The sequence below is a fragment of the Hyla sarda genome, chromosome 9 (assembly GCF_029499605.1).
Source record: "Hyla sarda isolate aHylSar1 chromosome 9, aHylSar1.hap1, whole genome shotgun sequence".
Classification (NCBI taxonomy): Eukaryota; Metazoa; Chordata; class Amphibia; order Anura; family Hylidae; genus Hyla; species Hyla sarda.
The window spans coordinates 158107726-158126423 of record NC_079197.1 but is presented as its reverse complement, the minus strand read 5'-3'; the positions used below and the strand labels follow the sequence as shown (position 1 = coordinate 158126423).

General features: G+C 44.0%; 1 long non-coding RNA gene across 1 annotated transcript in view; it reads right to left on the bottom strand.

Moving 5' to 3' along the window:
- Window positions 1–17552, bottom strand: part of LOC130290285 (uncharacterized) — a 28056-nt gene extending 10504 nt beyond the window's left edge. Inside the window, exons 1-2 of the long non-coding RNA XR_008847553.1 lie at window positions 17470–17552; window positions 16026–16090 (exon numbers count right to left, since the gene is read on the bottom strand). This is a non-coding gene — a long non-coding RNA (uncharacterized LOC130290285). The remainder of the gene's footprint in view (window positions 1–16025; window positions 16091–17469) is intronic.
- Between the last annotated feature and the right edge of the window lie 1146 nt (window positions 17553–18698).

The window sequence follows — 18698 nt, the reverse complement described above, 5'->3', positions numbered from 1 at the left end:
ATAGTGAAGCCGGGACCCGCCTCTAATAGCGCGCAGCGCCAATCGCGGCGCCGCACGCTATTAACCCTTTAGCCGCGCGCTCAGAGCTGAGCCGCGTGGCTAAAAGCAAAAGTGAAAGTTGCCGGCTAGCTCAGTCGGGCTGTTCGGAATAGCCGCGGCTAATCGCGGCATCCCGAACAGCTGACAGGACAGCGCCGAATGACTGCTCAGTGCCTGAGATCCAGGCATGAGCAGTCATGCGGCAGAATCGTTGATCACTGGTTTCTTATGAGAAACCAGTGATCAATGATGAAGATCAGTGTGTGCAGTGTTATAGGTCCCTATGGGATAACAAAGATCAGTGTGTGCAGTGTTATAGGTCCCTATGGGATAACAAAGATCAGTGTGTGCAGTGTTATAGGTCCCTATGGGATAACAAAGATCAGTGTGTGCAGTGTTATAGGTCCCTATGGGACCTATTACACTGCAAAAAAAAAGTGAAAAAAAAAGTGAATAAAGATCATTTAACTCCTCCCCTATTAAAAGTTTGAATCACCCCCCTTTTCCAATAAAAAAAAAAAACACAGTGTAAATAAAGATAAAAATAAATATATATGGTATCACCGCGTGCGGAAATGTCCGAATTATAAAAATAAATCATTAATTAAACCGCTCAGTCAATGGCGTGCGCGCAAAAAAATTCCAAAGTCTAAAATAGTGCATTTTTGGTCACTTTTTATATAATTGAAAAATGAATAAAAAGCGATCAATAAGTCCTATCAATGCAAAAATTGTACCGTTAAAAACTTCAGATCACGGCGCAAAAAATTAGCCCTCATACCGCCCCATACACGGAAAAATAAAAAAGTTATAGGGGTCAGAAGATGACAATTTTAAACGTATTCATTTTCCTGCATGTAGTTATGATTTTTTCCAGAAGTCCAACAAAATCAAACCTATATAAGTAGGGTATCATTTTAATCGTATGGACCTACAGAATAAAGATAATGTGTAATTTTTACCGAAAAATGTACTACGTAGAAACGGAAGCCCCCAAAAGTTACAAAACGGCGTGTTTTTTTTTCAATGTTGTCGCACAATAATTTTTTTTTCCGTTTCACCGTAGATTTTTGGCCAAAATGACTGATGTCATTACAAAGTAGATTTGGTGGCGCAAAAAATAAGCCATCATATGGATTTTTAGGTTCAAAATTGAAAGAGTTATGATTTTTTAAAGGCAAGGAGCAAAAAACGAAAATGCAAAAACGGAAAAAACCCCGGTCCTTAAGGGGTTAAACACTGCATTCACACTTCGTTTTACATTACAGGTGCCGGATCCCCCTGGGGGAGGGGCAAATCGGCCTCTCCTGTACCCCAGACAGACCAGCGTTGGACTCCATTTACTTTAATGAGCCGACCGGAGTAAAACAGTGACTCCAGTCGGCTCATTTTTGACCCGTATGCGGTTTCCTGACCGGACATAAAACCGTAGTATACTTTGGTTTTAGGTCCAATCACAAAACCGGATACAGGTCAAAAATGAGCTGACCGGAGTAACCGTTTTACTCCGGTCGGCTCATTAAAGTATATGGAGTTCAGTGCTGGTCCGGCTGGGGTACGAGAGAGTCCGGTTTGCCCCTCCCCTGCCGGATCCGTCACCCATAATGTAGAAACGAAGTGTGAATGCAGCCTTATACACGCTGTTCACTCAATTTACATTGTAACAGAGGGTAATTTCTTTAGTGTTGTCACATAAAAGGATAGAAGAAAATATTTACAATAATGTGACATGCTGTATATTCACGAATGGTCACCTGGACTGAATTACTGTAATGACCATTATTGTTGTTAGGCCTGGAGACACTGTAACTAAGTTGCTAGAGGAAATTCCATTACTTTTGTGCTTATTTAGGAGGTGACTTCGGCTATAGTATTTTGCCAAGGCAATGAATCTGCTGAGAAGGACATTGTGCCCCATGTCCCTCCAGGCCACATTAGGGTAATTCATAAATCTCTCCAGGATTGGTGCAGTAGTCACTTTATGTGGTTGGCCCTGTACTTTAGAACAGCGCCTTACACTCATGAACAGTGAAATTCTGCCAAGGTTATTGTTTCTAGACATTTCAATGCGGAATACGTGTTTTCTGCTGCTTTTGCTCTCGCACATTGTGTCATGTACAGAATTTCCTGGAAATGCTATTCGATTGCTGTAACTATTGTCTGGGCTTTCAAGTGTCAGGTAGTAGTCGTGACTCTGGGGAAGGTTAGTTTTCTGTCTAGAGGAGAGACATGTCTAGACTGCTTTCTTGGCGGAGGACTACCTGTACACTGTGTGCCTGTGAGAAGCAAGCACTTCTGTCATCTTCTATTGTGGGGGAACTCTGTGCTAAAGACTATCCTGCTTGAAGTTCTGGACCTTCCATTAAAGGGGTAGTCCGCCCCAAGACATCTCATCCCCTATCCAAAGGATACACCGGGTACCAAACAGAGATCGTGGAGGTCCCAGCGACGGTACCCCCACAATCTCTGTTCAGTACCTAGCGTTCGTTTAGAATGCTGGGTGAAGGCAGCAGGGTTGTGACATCATGACCACGCCCCCTTGTGACATCACACCACACCCCCTTAATGTAAGTCTATGGGAGGGGCAGCCACCACACCCCCTCCCATAGACTTGCATTGAGGGGGTAAGGCGTGATGTCACGAGGGGCGTATCTGTGATGTCACAACCCCTGCCGCCCGCTCCAAGCGTTCGGTACAAAATGTTCTGAATGCTGGGGCAGCGGAGTACCCCGTTAAGAGGACCTGTGGCAAACTCCCAAACAATGAGACCGTGTCATTAGCTTAGGGTCCCCTGATTACAGAGCAATTTACAGTACAGTATCTTGATGCACCTTTCTGGCCGAGATATGTGGGTTTTTGGTATGGCAGGGTGGACAGTTGGTTTTAACTATGGTTTTAACATTCAGATTGCACAAATGTCAAGATAGTGATGTCAGAAATTGGATTATATATGTAGACTGAGGAGAATGATGAGGGTTGTAGTATCATGTGGCAGTAGTGGGGCAACTCTTTATAACTATGTAGATTCCACAAATCACTATTTTAAATAAGCTGTTTTCTGTACACAAGGCCCCAGGAAATAAAACCTCTAAAGTTAGAGTTTATGGAGAACAACTTGTATTTAAGTTCAGTGCAATTTTTACACAGAAGAATACCCCTCAAGGCCAGCCCTACCATCCCAGTGGGTTCATTGGACCCAGGCGGTACCTTAACTGGGGCGGCACTTTGCCACTCAAGTTTTTTACTGTGCTACCGAAGAATGAACTGAAGGAGATGCTCTGGTCACCTATAAGCGGCAGCCTTCTTGGAGTGCAATACTGAAAGCGCTGTAGGCCTGGGCATCAGAAGAGAAGAAAGAAGAAAGGGAAATTTGAACATTTTCCAAAGGACCTGCCAGGCTGCCGCCATATCTCATACCAAAAGCAAAGATAATATGACCTAGAAGAATCCCAATTTTGGTGTGAAGACAAACTACTGGACCTATGTTAGACAAGTTTAACTCAAAATACCCGAACAAGATTTGACAGGATACATCCTAGAGCCATACTACAACCTGTATGCTTCAGCAGCTTAGAGACTGGTACTGGGACACTGCACTTGATTCAATCAACATCATTTCCTGATGACACATTCCCATGAAGAACTTTGTTTCTACCATGGATTTGTCATTTACTTGTAAAGCAAAGACCTCAACTGAAAGAGTGTATGTTCTTCTTAGCGGAAATCCCCTGCCTTAGTATTGCAAGGCCTAAGGCCCTGGCAAGGCCTTAACTCCTCAATACCAAAGACTGTGGACCTAGCCACTGCTTACATGATAAAGTCCAGGTTAACGTTCAATAAATGGGCTCTATGGCATTAAATGTTTGATCAGTGAGTGTCCAACCTCTGGACCTCATCATTACATTCACTTAAAGGAGATATCCAGTGGTGAAAAACATATCCCCTATCCTAAAGATAGGGGATAAGTTTCAGATCGCGGGGAGTCAAACAATTGGGGCCCCCCGCGATCTCCTGTACGGGGCCCCGACAGCCCACGGGAAGGGGCTGTGTTGACCACCGCACGAAGCGGTGGCTGACACGACCCCTCAATACAACTCTATGGCAGAGCCGGAGCTCTGCTTTCGACAATCTCCGGCTCTGCCATAGAGTTGTATTGAGGGGGCGTGTCGGCGGCCGCTTCGTACTGTGATCAACAAGTGCTATCTGGCCAGTGAGCCGGGGCCCCGTACAGGAGATGGCGGGGGGCCCCAGCGGTCGGACCCCCCCGTGATCTGAAACTTATCCCCTATCCTTAGTATAGGAGATACATTTTTCATCACTGGACTACCCCTTTAAAGGGATATTCCCATCACAGGATACGTCCTTAAAGGGGTATTCTGCCCCTAGACATCTTATTCCGGGGGGTCCCGCTACTGGGGACCCCTGCAATCTCCCTGCTGCACCCGGTGTTTGTTTAGAGCATCGGGTTTAGCGCCGGAGGCTCTTGACATCACGTCCACGCCGCGCTTGTGACGTCATGCCCACGCCCCCTTCCATTGCGTTGAGTGGGCGTGGCCGTGACATCACGAGCCTCCACCCAGAAGTTCGCTATGTGCACCGGATGTCTGGGGTGCCACAGCCGAGATTGCGGGGGTCTCCCACGATTAACATCTTATTCCCTATCCTTTGGATAGGGGATAGGATGTCTAGAAGCGGAGTACCCCTTTAATGTCTGATAAACATGGTCCCACCTCTGGGAACAGCACCCATCTCTAGAACAAGAGCACCCATCCCTGTCTAGATGAGCCGGTTGTTTTACACAGTTTACATAATTCCCATTGATTTTTTTTATCCCACTGGATTTTTAGCACGGTTTCGTGTCTGTTGAGATGCCATAATTGTTTGATATGGATTTTGCCCCTTTAAGCTAGAGTATCATACATAGCCCCTCATACAGACAAGCAGCTGTGCCTATGTAAACAATGAAGGGTACACACTGCAGACCGGAAATCCAACCCCCATCAATGAAACATTGACGGCCTTTAGGCATTACGACTGGCCATCAATTTTACATTCCCGAATGGGACTTTATTGGGTTAATGCATGATTTATTGATAAACAGGGCTGAACTAAGGCAGCTCTATTCCCATTCACCCGCTCACAGATCCGGAGGCATCATTGTCGCCGCAGTCCAAGCTTCATTTTCATCAAGAACGGCTGAGGATTATAAAATCGAAAAAAAAAAACATTTTCCCCGTATTGTTTTCATAACCTACTCCGGGATTATGAAGAAAAATTCATATTAATGTTATAGAGCAGCAAGTGAAATGCATCAGAGGTGGAAGGTACAAAAAAACAAGAGGATTAGGTTTCATCTTAATTAAAACAAATTCACAACAGCCCGGGATTAGCTTCCAAAATTCGCAGAGAAATCTACTCGGAAAAGGAGAAGAGACGTTTGGCGCAAGAAATTAAAACGTGCCCCCTACTTGTTATTGTTTTAGAGGTTTTATTAGACGCTGGCACCAAAATAAACAGAATACCATTACGTCTCCCGTTTCACATCATTAACCATTGATACATTTCGGATATTGTCATGATGGCGACGGCTCCTCGTCCATGTTCTCGTTTCATTTCCCTTTGAGCGTCTTGTTACTTTTGTAGATAAATGCAAAGATAGGCAGAGTCTGGCACTCTTGCCATTAGGGCTGCCATGTTATCGGTGCAGCTGGTATTTTGGCCAACCTGACGGTATTTTTATATTAGAAATGTCAGCAATGCAATGGTTGGTATTTATCCAACCAATCCTCCAACTCCCAGAATGTTACACTATATACTACACCACTGTTTCCCAACCAGAGCACCTCAAACTATTGTAAAACTACAACTCCCAGCATGCCCGGACAGCCGTTGGCTGTCCGGGCATGCTGGGAATTGTAGTTTTGCAGAAGCTGGAGGCACCCCTGGTTGGGAAACTCTGACCTACACTATATACTACTATATAGTCCAACATGCTCGGAGTTGTAGTTTTGTAACAGCTGGAGGCACCCTGGTTGGGAAACACTGACCTATACTACATACTACTATATAGTCCAACATGCTGGGAGTTGTAGTTTTGGAACAGCTGGAGGCACCCTGGTTGGGAAACACTGACCTATACTACATACTACTATATAGTCCAACATGCTGGGAGTTGTAGTTTTGCAACAGCTGGAGGCACCCTGGTTGGGAAACTCTGACCTATACTATATACTACTATATAGTCCAACATGCTGGGAGTTGTAGTTTTGCAACAGCTGGAGGCACCCCTGGTTGGAAAACTCTGACCTATACTATATACTACTATATAGTCCAACATGCTGGGAGTTGTAGTTTTGCAACAGCTGGAGGCACCCCTGGTTGGGAAACACTGACCTACACTATATACTACTATATAGTCCAACATGCTGGGAGTTGTAGTTTTTGTTTGGGGCAGCTGCTGAGCCACAGGCTGTATCAGGGCATTCTGGGAGTTGTAGTTAGTAACTAACTGCAACTCCCAAATTTAATAAACAAAGCGATTAAAAGGTGATTAAAAAATGTTAAAAACTACAGATTGGGGTGCAAAAAATGAGCCATCATACAGCCCTGTATAAGGAGAAATAAAAAGTTAAAGGAGTCAGAATAGGACAAAATGTTCCCCAATTATGTGTACCCTGTGATGTTATGCATATATAATGGATTATGCAAATTAGCATGGCTGGTATGTTTTTGCAAGAAAGGTGGCGACCCTAGCTGCGATTAGGGCTCAGTACACATTAGTTGGAAGGCTGTGTCATGCACATGAACACACACAAATGCCGCTATATTGGTGGTGCTCTGTTATGAGTGATGAGCAGCAGGGGCCATATTCGAATTTGCGATATTTCCGAATATATTGATGATTATTCATCCTATGTTTGTGAAATTCACATATTTGCTGTGTTCGTTCCCCTTTTTTTCCATGCCAAAATTCGCATGGAAAATTCACAAAAAAATTTGCATAAAAATGTGCATAATATATATATTCGTCATAAGGGTGCGTTCACACTGCGGAATCTCCGCTCGCTGAATTCCGAGAGCGGAGATTCCGCCGGGCGGCCACCGCCGCTGATGCTTTGGCGCTAGGGGCGCGAGGCACTGAGCCGTCACCATTGACGGCTATGCAGTGCTCGCGAAATCCGCACAAAGAATGAACATGTTCTTTCTTTGCGCGGAACAATTTCAGAGGCGGAATTTCCGCCACTGAAATTCCGCAGTGTGAACGGGTCTCGCGGAGACCCATTCACACTAATGTAAAGCTCACGAGTGGAATTCCGTGGGAATTCCGTAGTGTGAACGCACCCTTACGAATATATAGCAATATATTCTAAACGTTCGCAAAATCACAAAATTCCGATATTCGCAATAAAAATTGGCATTATGAATATTCGTGCTCAACACTATCTGTTATGTCATCAAAAGATAATTTATCAAAACTTGTCCAGAGGAAAAGTTGCTGAGTTGCCCGTAGCAACCAATCAGATCACTTCTTTCATTTTTGAAAAGGCCTGTGAAAAATGAAAGAAGCGATCTGATTGGTTGCTATGGGCAACTCAGCAACTTTTCCTCTGGACAGGTTTTAATAAATCTTCCCCATATTCAGAATATTGTCTTATGTGCATCAACGAACCTTCCAATGGGAGCAGCAAACAGACCAGCAGGGGATTAATCAACACAACAGCTGTTTCGTACGTAATGTACATTACGTACGAAACAGCTGTTGCGTTGATTACTCCCCTGCTGGTCTGTTAGGCTTCTTTCACACTACCGTCATGTCCCTGCATTTCTCTATTGAAAGAGTTTATGAAAAAATAGACGAAATAACTGAACATAACGGATGACCAATGTGCGCTATTTTAATGGGCATTTTGTCAAAATAACGAACATGTGCTTTCTCTAATCACCCGTTATTTCGTCCATCATGCCCCATAGTTTATTTTATGTCAATTTTAACCCCTTCTGGTTGTGATGCTGTACAGAGCATGCTCAGTAGCAATAATGGATCATAACGGAAGGTGGAAATAACGGGCGCTAATGTTCTTTGTGAACATCCGTCAGCCACAGACTTTAATGTTAAAATTTTAGCGTCCTTCATTCCACCGTTATTTTTGACCGGACTAAAATTAGTGCATGCACCGTCATTTGTATCTTCAAAAATGATGGGCGTTAGTCATAACAGGATGGTCAAAAAATCCCATTGGCATAAATGGGATTGTTTGACAGACGTTTTATGGACTTTCTGACGGGAGTATTTACAGGAGCATAATGATAGTGTGAAAGGGGCCTTACCCGCTCCTCGATGGAAGGTTTCTTGATGCACATAAAACAATAAAGACTTGAGAAGATTTTTTTTGGTGAGTGCCATTTTTTTCTATTTCTGCCTTGCTTTTACTTTATAGATAAACATTACAAAATGTTACAAAATTACTTAAAGGGTAGCTCCTACCATCCATTTTTTCTTTCTTTCTGTCCCTGCCTATTGCCCATCTCTCCCTAACCCCCTCCCTCCCTTTACATTTTTTTTAACTAAATTAAAATCCCTTTTTGTCTACCTGGTAGCTAGCTCACTATACAGGGTGCCTCCAGTTGTTTCACCACTACAACTCCCAGCTTGTCCTGACATCTACTGGCTGTCAGGGCATTCTGGGAGTTGTAGTGGTGAAACAGTTGGAGGCACCCTGTGGTGAAAACAATAACTTTATTAGCGCAGCAGTGCTACTTCAGGAGCAGCAACAGCAGCAGCGGCGGCGCTCTCCCGAACCCCGCTCCCCACCCCCATATCTCTAGTGCTGAGCGGCGGCGCTCCCCCGAACCCCGCTTCCCCCACCCCATTCCTCCAGTGGTGAAGACTTACCGGAGGATCAATGAGCTGCCTCCGGACAGGGTAACGGCCTCCGGACAGGGTAACGGGGGGGGGGGGGGGGGGCGGAGCCGCGCGCGAGGCCAGTGGAGCTGGCCAATGCGCGCAGCCCCAGCTATCAGCGTGCTCGCTCTCGCCTGTCTGATTGACAGGCGCGAGCGAGCACCGCAGTGACTGGATTTCGACTCATTGCCAGGCTGAAATGAGTCGAAATCCAGTAGTGACGTCACTGCAGAATGCATTCGGCCACTAGGAGGGCGACCCCTAGTGGCCGAATTTAAAAGTGATTTTAAACTTGTAGTATATTAGAGATATGTTGTAGTACTTAAGTACTACATCATATCAATTTTTAGATTTCATGACAGTGCCCATTTAAAGGTAGAAGAAGGAAGCTAAACGCCCTACCAATCATCTCCATCATAAGACATCAGAACTCATCAGACCATCTGTATTATGGACACAACACCATCCGGGGATCAAACTTTCTTTACAGTGTGAGTTTTGTTAACCCCTTAAGGTCACAGCCCCTTTCGGCCTTAAAGGGGTTATCCACCATAAGGTGATTTTAGTACATACCTGTCAGGCAGTAATAGGTTAGGAAGGATCTGCGCTTGTCTTGGGGCTAAATGGCTATGTTGTGAGATTACCATAATACTGTGGCTAGCTTTTTGTGAACTGGTATTTCCTTTTTGACTTTTCTTTTTGGCCTACAAATCCCATAATTCCATTTTCCTCCCTTCCACACATCAGCCACCCCACCCATTGAAACATAAATGAGCTGCATCCATTCAAATCAGTATGGTTTTCAATCAGGGTGCCTACAGCTGTTGCATTAGCTGCAGATCGATCCCTCCCCCCATTGAAGCAGACAGGCTCCCTGTCATCAGCTGACTAGTGATGTCAGGTCTCGGCCGCATTGCAACCTGGGAAAAATCTGAGACAACAGTCATTTTGTATGCTGTTAAAAATAATTATTGGGGTGAAAATCACAGAAGAATTATGAGAAAACCGTCACACACAGGTACAGACACTATATCATGAACTACACTAACTTTACAGCCCCTGTAGCATAGTCAAATAAAAATAATTCCTGGAATACCCCTTTAAGGACAGGGCAAATTTTCATTTTTGCATTGTAGGTTTTCCCTCTCACCTTCTAAGATACATATTCCTTTTATTTGGGGGGCGGGTAATTTAAAAGAAAACAGCAAATTTGCAACTTTTTTTGGGGGGGGGGATGAAATGCACTTTATGGTAAAACTGAGGTAGTATGAATTAAACATTTCCCATTTTTACATAGTTTTTTTTTATATTACGTATTATTGTACTACTTTTAAAAAGAAAATATTTCCTATTCTGACCCCTATAACACTTTTATTTTTCTGTAAACGGGGGATGTATGGCTGCTCATTTTTTTTACGCTCTGATCTGTAGTTTTAATCGGCACCCTTTTTGTTTCGATCGCATTTTATTCATTTTTTTCTTGTATTTCTTTAGAGTAACGTTGTTCACTGTGCAGAAACATAAACTTTATATCTTATTACACAGTCTGCATATGCACAATAATATTGGAGATCCTGCATGTCAGAGGAGGTTAAGAAACCTTTGGCCGTCATTTTCACTCATCGGACCCTCGTGATCGTACTGCGGGGTCCAGTGTTCAATCATTTCGTTTACATTGAACTCTGCAGCATAAAATCTGCAGCATAAAATATGCGCAGGATATTATATTTGTGAATGCACCGTAAAGGAGTTGCCCAGGCAGCAAGTTTTCGTGTATATGCTCAGGGAGGGGGTAATTAAAGAAAAAAACATACACACACTTAAATGGGTACTCCACTGCCCCATCGTTGAGAACATTTTGTTCCGAACGCTGGGTGCGGGCTGCAGGGATCGTGACGTCACAGCCATGCCCCCTCAATGCAAGTCTATGGGAGGGGGCGTGACAGCCGCCATTTTGTCCTTATATGTACCACCAATGAGAATAAACCTGTCACTAGAGGCAGGGAGCGAACTCTCTGCCTCTAGGGATTTGACACACATCTCAGTGTGAATAACAGGGGCCCCAAACATCTTACGCCACTGTCCTCAATGTGCTGTTTTTGATTTTTAGCTGAGCAGATTCTGAGATTAATGAAAAGGGTCTACTTTTATCCAGAAATAGCGCCACCCTGGCCTATGGCTCTGTCTGGTGTTGCAGTAGTGAAAAAAAAACATGTCAGGTTCTAGATATGAAAGGCACATTTGCAGGGCAGGCTACAGATCCTTTCTTTCTATTTTCAGGCAACACCTTTCATTTTGTACTCCGTTTTATATGAAACCCGCTATTCCCTCTGCTAGTCACCCCTGCCACCCCTGGAAGAATGTAATTATAATCTGGTACATTGCACACATTATTTCACATCCAGAATTCTAATAAAGTAAGAAATGACTCAAGAGCTATTGCTTCTAGGGGAGAATCCCTCCATAATGTGGAGATGTATGAATGCACCATATGGCGGTACACTGAACGGGGAATTTATTAAAGGCAGGCATTTTACATTATGGTCCTAAGGGAGAGTGCACTAGCAGAGTAGAAATCAATTTTATTATTTTATTAATAACTTTGGTCCATTGGTGACTATTGGTGCCGAGGGAGGCCACACCTCTTTCTCACTAAAACTGTCATACGTTCCATAATATATTCCTCCCAGGGTGTCTACAGACCTATCCGCTGGGTAGCTGATAACTTGCTAGGCGCTGGAGGACTCAGCAGCTGGATGACTACTTAGGACTAATATTAGGGTCCGGTATCCCTATTTAATGGGAAAGTGGTTAAGCATACGTAGTGCCTGGGTACAGTAGCTTGCTAAAGTCCTATGCTATCTCCAGCATTCCCAAAAAACTTGACTGAGGCCGTACCGTGCATGCTCGGCAACCACTAATATTCAATGGGGAAATTGCATTATCTTTCTAGTGAATGTTTAGGTCGGACTAATGGTTGATAAGGGATAACTTGTTGTTACTGGAATACACATGTAAATAGGCACTGTCATTTCATACAACTTCCCTCCATGTAAAGGGACATGGGATTCCTAAAATATTTGTAAAATATCTTCACTACTAGAGTGAGTCGAACCGAAATCGGCAAACCCAGTTTTGCCACAAACTTTTGGAAAAGTTTGGTTCGACATGAAGACAAAAAATGGCCTGTTTTGTCAAATGTTGGCTGACATATATGGTTGTTTGTTTACTTGTTCATTGTGAAAACCTGAATAAACATTTACTTAAAAAAAAAAAAAAAAAAAAAAAATGGCCTGTTTGTTTCAATCAAACCTGGTAAAAAAAAAAGTGTCGCCATCATATTAGAAGAGGAGGGCTAAGTAGGAACACATGATCTCAGGATAGCCCAGAATACCTTGCAAGTAGGAGGAAGGATCACATGACCTCAGGTTAGCCAATTGCCTGACAACGAGTAGTAATTAATAGTGATGAGTGGCATTGGCCCTATTCAAATTCACGATATTTTGCTAATATATAGACAAATATTGGTCCTATATTCGCGAATTTGCATATTCGCATAATGTGAATATTCACATAATTGCATATTCGAGGAAGAAAACAGTGAGTGGGTGGGCAACTTTACTATTGGTTGCTAGGGATGTTGTTAATAACCTCTAACAAGTGTATTTGCATCATTCTAATTGGCCCACAAGTGAAAAGAAGGAAATATGCGAATATGCGGGAAAAAGTCAATATTCGTAATTTCGACTAAATAGCGAATACATTCGCAATATTTGAGAATTCGCGAATTTGCGATATTCGCAATATAAATTTGAAATACGAATATTCGCGCCCAACACTAGTAACTAACAAGCCAATAATCACTTGCATACAGCTCCCAGTTAATCGGGAGTACGTAATAGGGGAGCGACAGAATTAGTAGAACCATTCCACCATTACAACATTCCAAAGCAGTGAACAGAAAGCATCTGCAGAGTGCACTGTAATTGTTCTATCTGTGGCACGCTGAGGGAAGAAAAGAAGGAAAACAAGAGTTTTGTGCAAACATCTGTTTTAGCGAAAGTTTAAGCGTGCCGTTTTTTATTTATTTTTGGTACTCAAATAGATGAGGAAAAGCTCTGCAAAAAAGGGTGTTTGCTAACACATGGTTTAATTGCATATTTAGGCGTGACAGTTTTTAGTCCTCACCCACAAATATGTTGGAAAATCATTGAGAAAACAGATTTTGCATCACCTTTGGAAACACATTGTTTAATCCGACATTTAAAGGGGTACTACAGTGCTGACAACTTATCCCCTATCTAAAGCATAGGGGATAAGTTGCCTGATCGCGCTGGGTCCCTCTACTGGGGACCCCCACGATCTCGCACGCAGCACCCCGCTCTCATCAGGCCCCGGAGCGAACATCTCTCCGGGTCTGATGACTGCCGATCACGGGGCCGGAGTATCGTGACATCACGGCTCTGCCTCTTGTGATGCCACGCTCCGCCCCCTCAATGTAAGTCTATGGCAGGGGGCGAGACAGTTGTCTCGCCCCCTGTCATAGACTTGCATTGAGGGGCGGAGCGTGACGTCACACGGGGGCGGAGCTGTGACATCACGATCACCGGCCCCGTCATCAGACCCGGAGCGGATGTTCGCTCCGGAGCCTGATGAGAGCGGGGTGCTGCGTGGGAGATCACGGGGTCCCCAGCGGCGGCACCCCGAGTGATCAAGCACCTTATCCCCTATCATTTATATAGGGGATAAGTTGTCAGCACGGTAGTACTCCTTTAAGGCTGCTTTCACACTATGAAAAGTACTCGTTGTATAATGCCCGTTATAAAATAGCGGGCGTTCGCGGGGTTAAACGGCCATTAGAAAATCCCTAACGGACGTTAGAAAATCCCATTATAGTCTATGAGATTTTTCTAATAGCCATTTTAACCCGTTATCGCCCGTTATTAATAACGGCTGTTATTTTGTGACGGGCGATTGAACGGAAGAGACAGTGCATGCACTATTTCTCCCGTTACTACTTATCTTCAACCACAAAATAACGTCCGTTATTAATAGGGCGTTATATAACAGGTACTTTTCATAGTGTGAAAGCAGCTGGTGCCAACCCAAATTTTTTATTTTCACAAGGGGTAATATGAGAAAATGTACGCTAAAATTTTTAACCCCATTTCTCTCGAGTAAGGAAATACCCCATATGTGGATGTAAAGTGCTCTGTGGGTGCACTAGGGGGCTCAGTAAAGTTATAGGGGTCACAAGATGACAATTTTAAACGTATACATTTTCCAGCATTTTTTAATGATTTTTTTCTGAAGTACGACAAAATCAAACCTATATAAGTAGGGTATCATTTTAATCGTATGGACCTACAGAATAAAGAGAAAGTGACATTTTTACCGAAAAATGTACTCTGTAGAAACGGAAGCCCCCAAAATTTACAAAATGGCATTTTTTCTTTAATGTTCTACAATGATTTTTGTTTCCGTTTCGCCATAGATTTTTGGGTAAAATGACTGATGTCATTGCAAAGTTGAATTGGTGGTGCAAAAAATAAGCCATCATGTGGATTTTTAGGTGCAAAATTGAAAGAATTATGATTTTTTAAAGGTAAGGAGGAAGAAACTAAAGTGCAAAAGCGTAAAAACCCTCAGTCCTTAAGGGGTTAACTATCAGCATCCCCTGTGCACACCACCAATTTAGGCCTCTAACGTACATTTCCCGCTCTCACTCCTGAACCTTGTTGTGCATCCGCAGATCACTTTACACCCACATATGGGGTATTTCTGTACTCAGGAGAAATTGAGTTACACATTTTGGGGTCTTTTTTCCTTTTACCTCTTATGAAAATGAAAAGTATGGGGCAACACCAGCATGTTAGTGTAAAAAATTTAATTTTACCTTTTATAAGGGGTAAAAGGAGAAAAAGCCCCCCAAATCTTATAGCACAATTTCTCCCGAGTACAGAAATACCCCATATGTGGCCCTAAACTGTTGCCTTGAAATACGACAGGGCTCCTGAGTAAGAGACTGCCATGTGCATTTGAGCCCTAAATTAGGGATTTCCATAGGGAAGGCCTCTTCTCTTGAAGTGCTCTCACTAACAGTCTACTAGATTTGTTTCCCCGTTCATAAAAAAGTTTTCCTTAATAAGTACTGCGCCTGCGAGGCTTTTAAATCTATTCCCGTACCCTGAGACTCTCAGGGTACGGGAATAGATTTAAAAGCCTCGTGCACGGCTAACGTAGTACTGCGTAGTAGCGTAGGGCTAACGTAGGCAGCGCTAGGAGCCTGGCGTTAGCCCTACACTGTTTGCGTAGTACTGCGCATGCGCAGTTCTATGTTAGCTGCGCACAAGGCTTTTAAATCTGTTTCCGTACCCTGACAGCTGACAGGGACGGGGAACAGAGCTGCGCTCGGCATTCTTGTGACACCGCTAGTGGGCACAGGGACCCCGCTAGCGGTGATGGTAGCGCTCGCGGGGGGCACTTTTGACACCAATAGTGGGCACAAGGACCCCGCTAGCGGTGATGGTAGCGATCGCGCTCGCGGGAAGGCATTCTTGTGACACTGCTAATGGGCACAGGGACCCCGCTAGCGGTGATGGTAGCGATCGCGCTCGCGGGAGGCATTCTTGTGACACTATGACATTAGACAATAGGGTGCCTCCAGCTGTTTCACAACTACATTTCTCAGCATGGCCTGACAGCTAATAGCAATCATAGCATGCTGGGAGTTGTAGTTGGGAAACAGCTGGAGGCACCCTATTAGATAAATAACACTCATTCATAGACGATGTGAGGGCGGAAGCAAGCGCCCAGCAAGGTGTCAGTGACGTCGCGCCTGTTGGGAAGCGCTGCTTCCTGCCCTGCTTTATAGAGCAGATTTAGAAGCACTAAATGTGCTCTATTAAAGCGATTAAAAAAATGTTGAAGCCAAGTAGGGGGTTAGGGCTAGATTACTACTAGGTATGGACATATTAGATTATATAGTACTTGGTGGGAGCTACCCTTTAAACCCTTTAACGTTCAGTGTAGCAATATTAATGTCAGCTGCCATGGTAAAAAAGATAGATACGTTTTAGCTTACCACCACTCCAGAGCCAAGCCCAAACACTCAGCCATCGAGGTCCGCTGAGAAGGTAGTAACTCCAACTGTAAGGGAAAAAAGGAAAAGTGAGGGACATAAGTAAGGAGCAGAGAAAGAAAGAGCAGCCGTAAGGGAATGGATACACAGGGACATGAGAATAAAGCCATGAGGGCCAAGTAAGGCACTAAAAAAGCCAGTCCAAGTGCCAGACTAGTGGAGCAACGTGGAAGAAGAAACAGCAACAGGCAGTAATACCAGGTGTACAAAAAAAGAACAGGTACAGCAGCCTAAAGCCCGATGAAAGGGAAATCTAAAAAACTCTAGAAAACTATAGAGGCTATGTATTACAGTCAAAAGACCACTTGGGACCACTGTGGCAGGGAGGCAGAAGGGCAAGAATTAGTAGTAACTTCTGTGAGGGGACAAACTAACGACAACACAGGGTGTGGATATTAACATAGGGAGTAGGGAAGGGGGGGTAGGGAAAGAAAAAAAAAAAGGGGGGGGCTTGGAATTATAATCAAGGGTCCGTAAGGGCCACAATCTGCTCGTTGTTGCAGCAGAGGATCAGGAACAATCTCTTCTCTATATCGTCTCATTGACAGCCGGAGGTCTGTGGGGTGGTAGGCCAATAGGATAGTTTTGAAAAAGAACAGTTCCCAGTGTAATACCTGTGCAACACGGAGTAATTTTATGAAAATTCGGAATTATTCTAGTTAGTTCTGAATCAATCCTCTCATCTCTCGTGGACCCTTATCTGAGTATAAGCCATCAATTTTGTACGGCTGGATAACGCCTTCAAACATATCCATTTCTCCATAAACTACATAAAACATACTGTCACCCAGCAGCTGTTACAGCATAATACCGCCAATTAATATCAATTTTTAATTTCGAGAGCACCTGAATGTAACAGTCAAGCTAAGCACACTACAGCACGAAGCGATGGAGGATCACGTGATCCTGATCATTAGCCCCCGTCTCAGGGTTGTCTATTCCCATTGATTTTCCGCGCTACCTCAAAGGGTAGTAACAGATGTGGAGATAATTGGGAGGCAGGCCCGACTGGTGTAACCCGGAGTGTTCTCCGCGTTCACGAAAATTCATCTTCACACTTTCTTGTTCACCGAAGCCTCGGAGACATCAGTTTATAAATTCATTTGCAGCCAACCCTCCCTCCAGGTGGCACAGTCCTCTCTCTCTCCAGATGGCCTCAAGATCTCGCTCCAAAAGTACAAGGAAAACATTTTTAAAAAAAAGGATCCTGGAAGTAGGCTCAGGGCATTAACATCTTGGCACGAGGCTCAATCGGACGCACCAACCTCTGCAATAACCTGAGGAACGAGCTCTTAGCGGGCATTGAAAAGACTGTTAATTAACCACATAGTAAATGAGTCAGAAACAAAAGCTGTCAGGTCCCCGGTGCCAGTGGATAGAGTCCTACCTTATCTCCCTGGCTGTAGTCATTAACACGCTGCTGGCGCAATTTCCATAGTGAAGAATAATTAAGGCGAGGGGCGATGTTTTAATGTCTTCTCTCTCTCGGCGAGGTTTACCGACTAAGGAAGGAAGGAGTCATGAAACGGCGTGTGACTGCCTGGGGAATTCGGAGCCAGTTATCTTGTGCAAGTGCAGATGTGTTGCGACCAGTTTAGCATTTGATGACAATGCGAAATATAACCCTGAAATACGTCAAGATTTCAGGCATTGAAACAACTGTAACATCAATAACGACATTAATTTAATCTGGTTTTAATTAGAAAAAATCAACAGTAATTGTCTGTGTCGGTGTTTCTCAACCAGGGTGCCTCCAGCTGTTGCAAAACTACAACTCCCAGCATGCACGGATAGCCTTGGCAAAATTTTGGGTGTAAATCCATGTGTACTATATATGGCACTCCAAGATACCCTGATTCGGCCACATCTGGAGGACATTCTCTACCAAAACGTGCGCTAAAAAAATGCGCAAAAAAAGGGCTTGCGCAAAATTTTGCGCAAAAAAATACACACAAAACAGGGGTAAAATCTTTGATACATGCCCCCCACTGGAACTAGCAGCTCAATATAAGCCATACCCCCGAAAATAAGCCATGGTGGTAGGCTTGGCTTATTGAACCTAATGAAGACGGCCAGCCCTTCTTGACAGGTACCATACCGCAGTGATGTACTTGTAGCAGCGGCGGGTCCCGTGTCCCAGCTGATCTCGTGACGGCAGCTGACATGCAGGGCAATGTGTCCCAGCTGATCAGCACGACGTGACTTCAGTGCGGTGGTGGCGGATCCCGGGATTGTTGTATCATTGTTGTACCATACTTGCCGTAATAAAAATAAGACATCCCCTAAAAATAAGCCATGGTGTGTCTTTTTGAATAAAAATAAAAATAAATATAATACAGTGTCTTATTTCTGAGGAAACACGGTAGGTCAGGTAATAGTGCAGTCCTACTCTCAACCAGAACCACTTTCCCTGCCTACTTGTGTATCTTTCCCTGCCTACTGGGGATTCACAGAACTGTACGGAGGTTAGGGAGACCAGTCATGACCCAAAGGGTAAACAAGCAAGAAGAAACAGAGAACCAGGATAATATATAATGGCAGGGATGTAAAATGGTAACAAACAGGCTTCAGGAAGATATAGGGCAGGTATACAGAGTACTGACTAGCAGGTTCAGG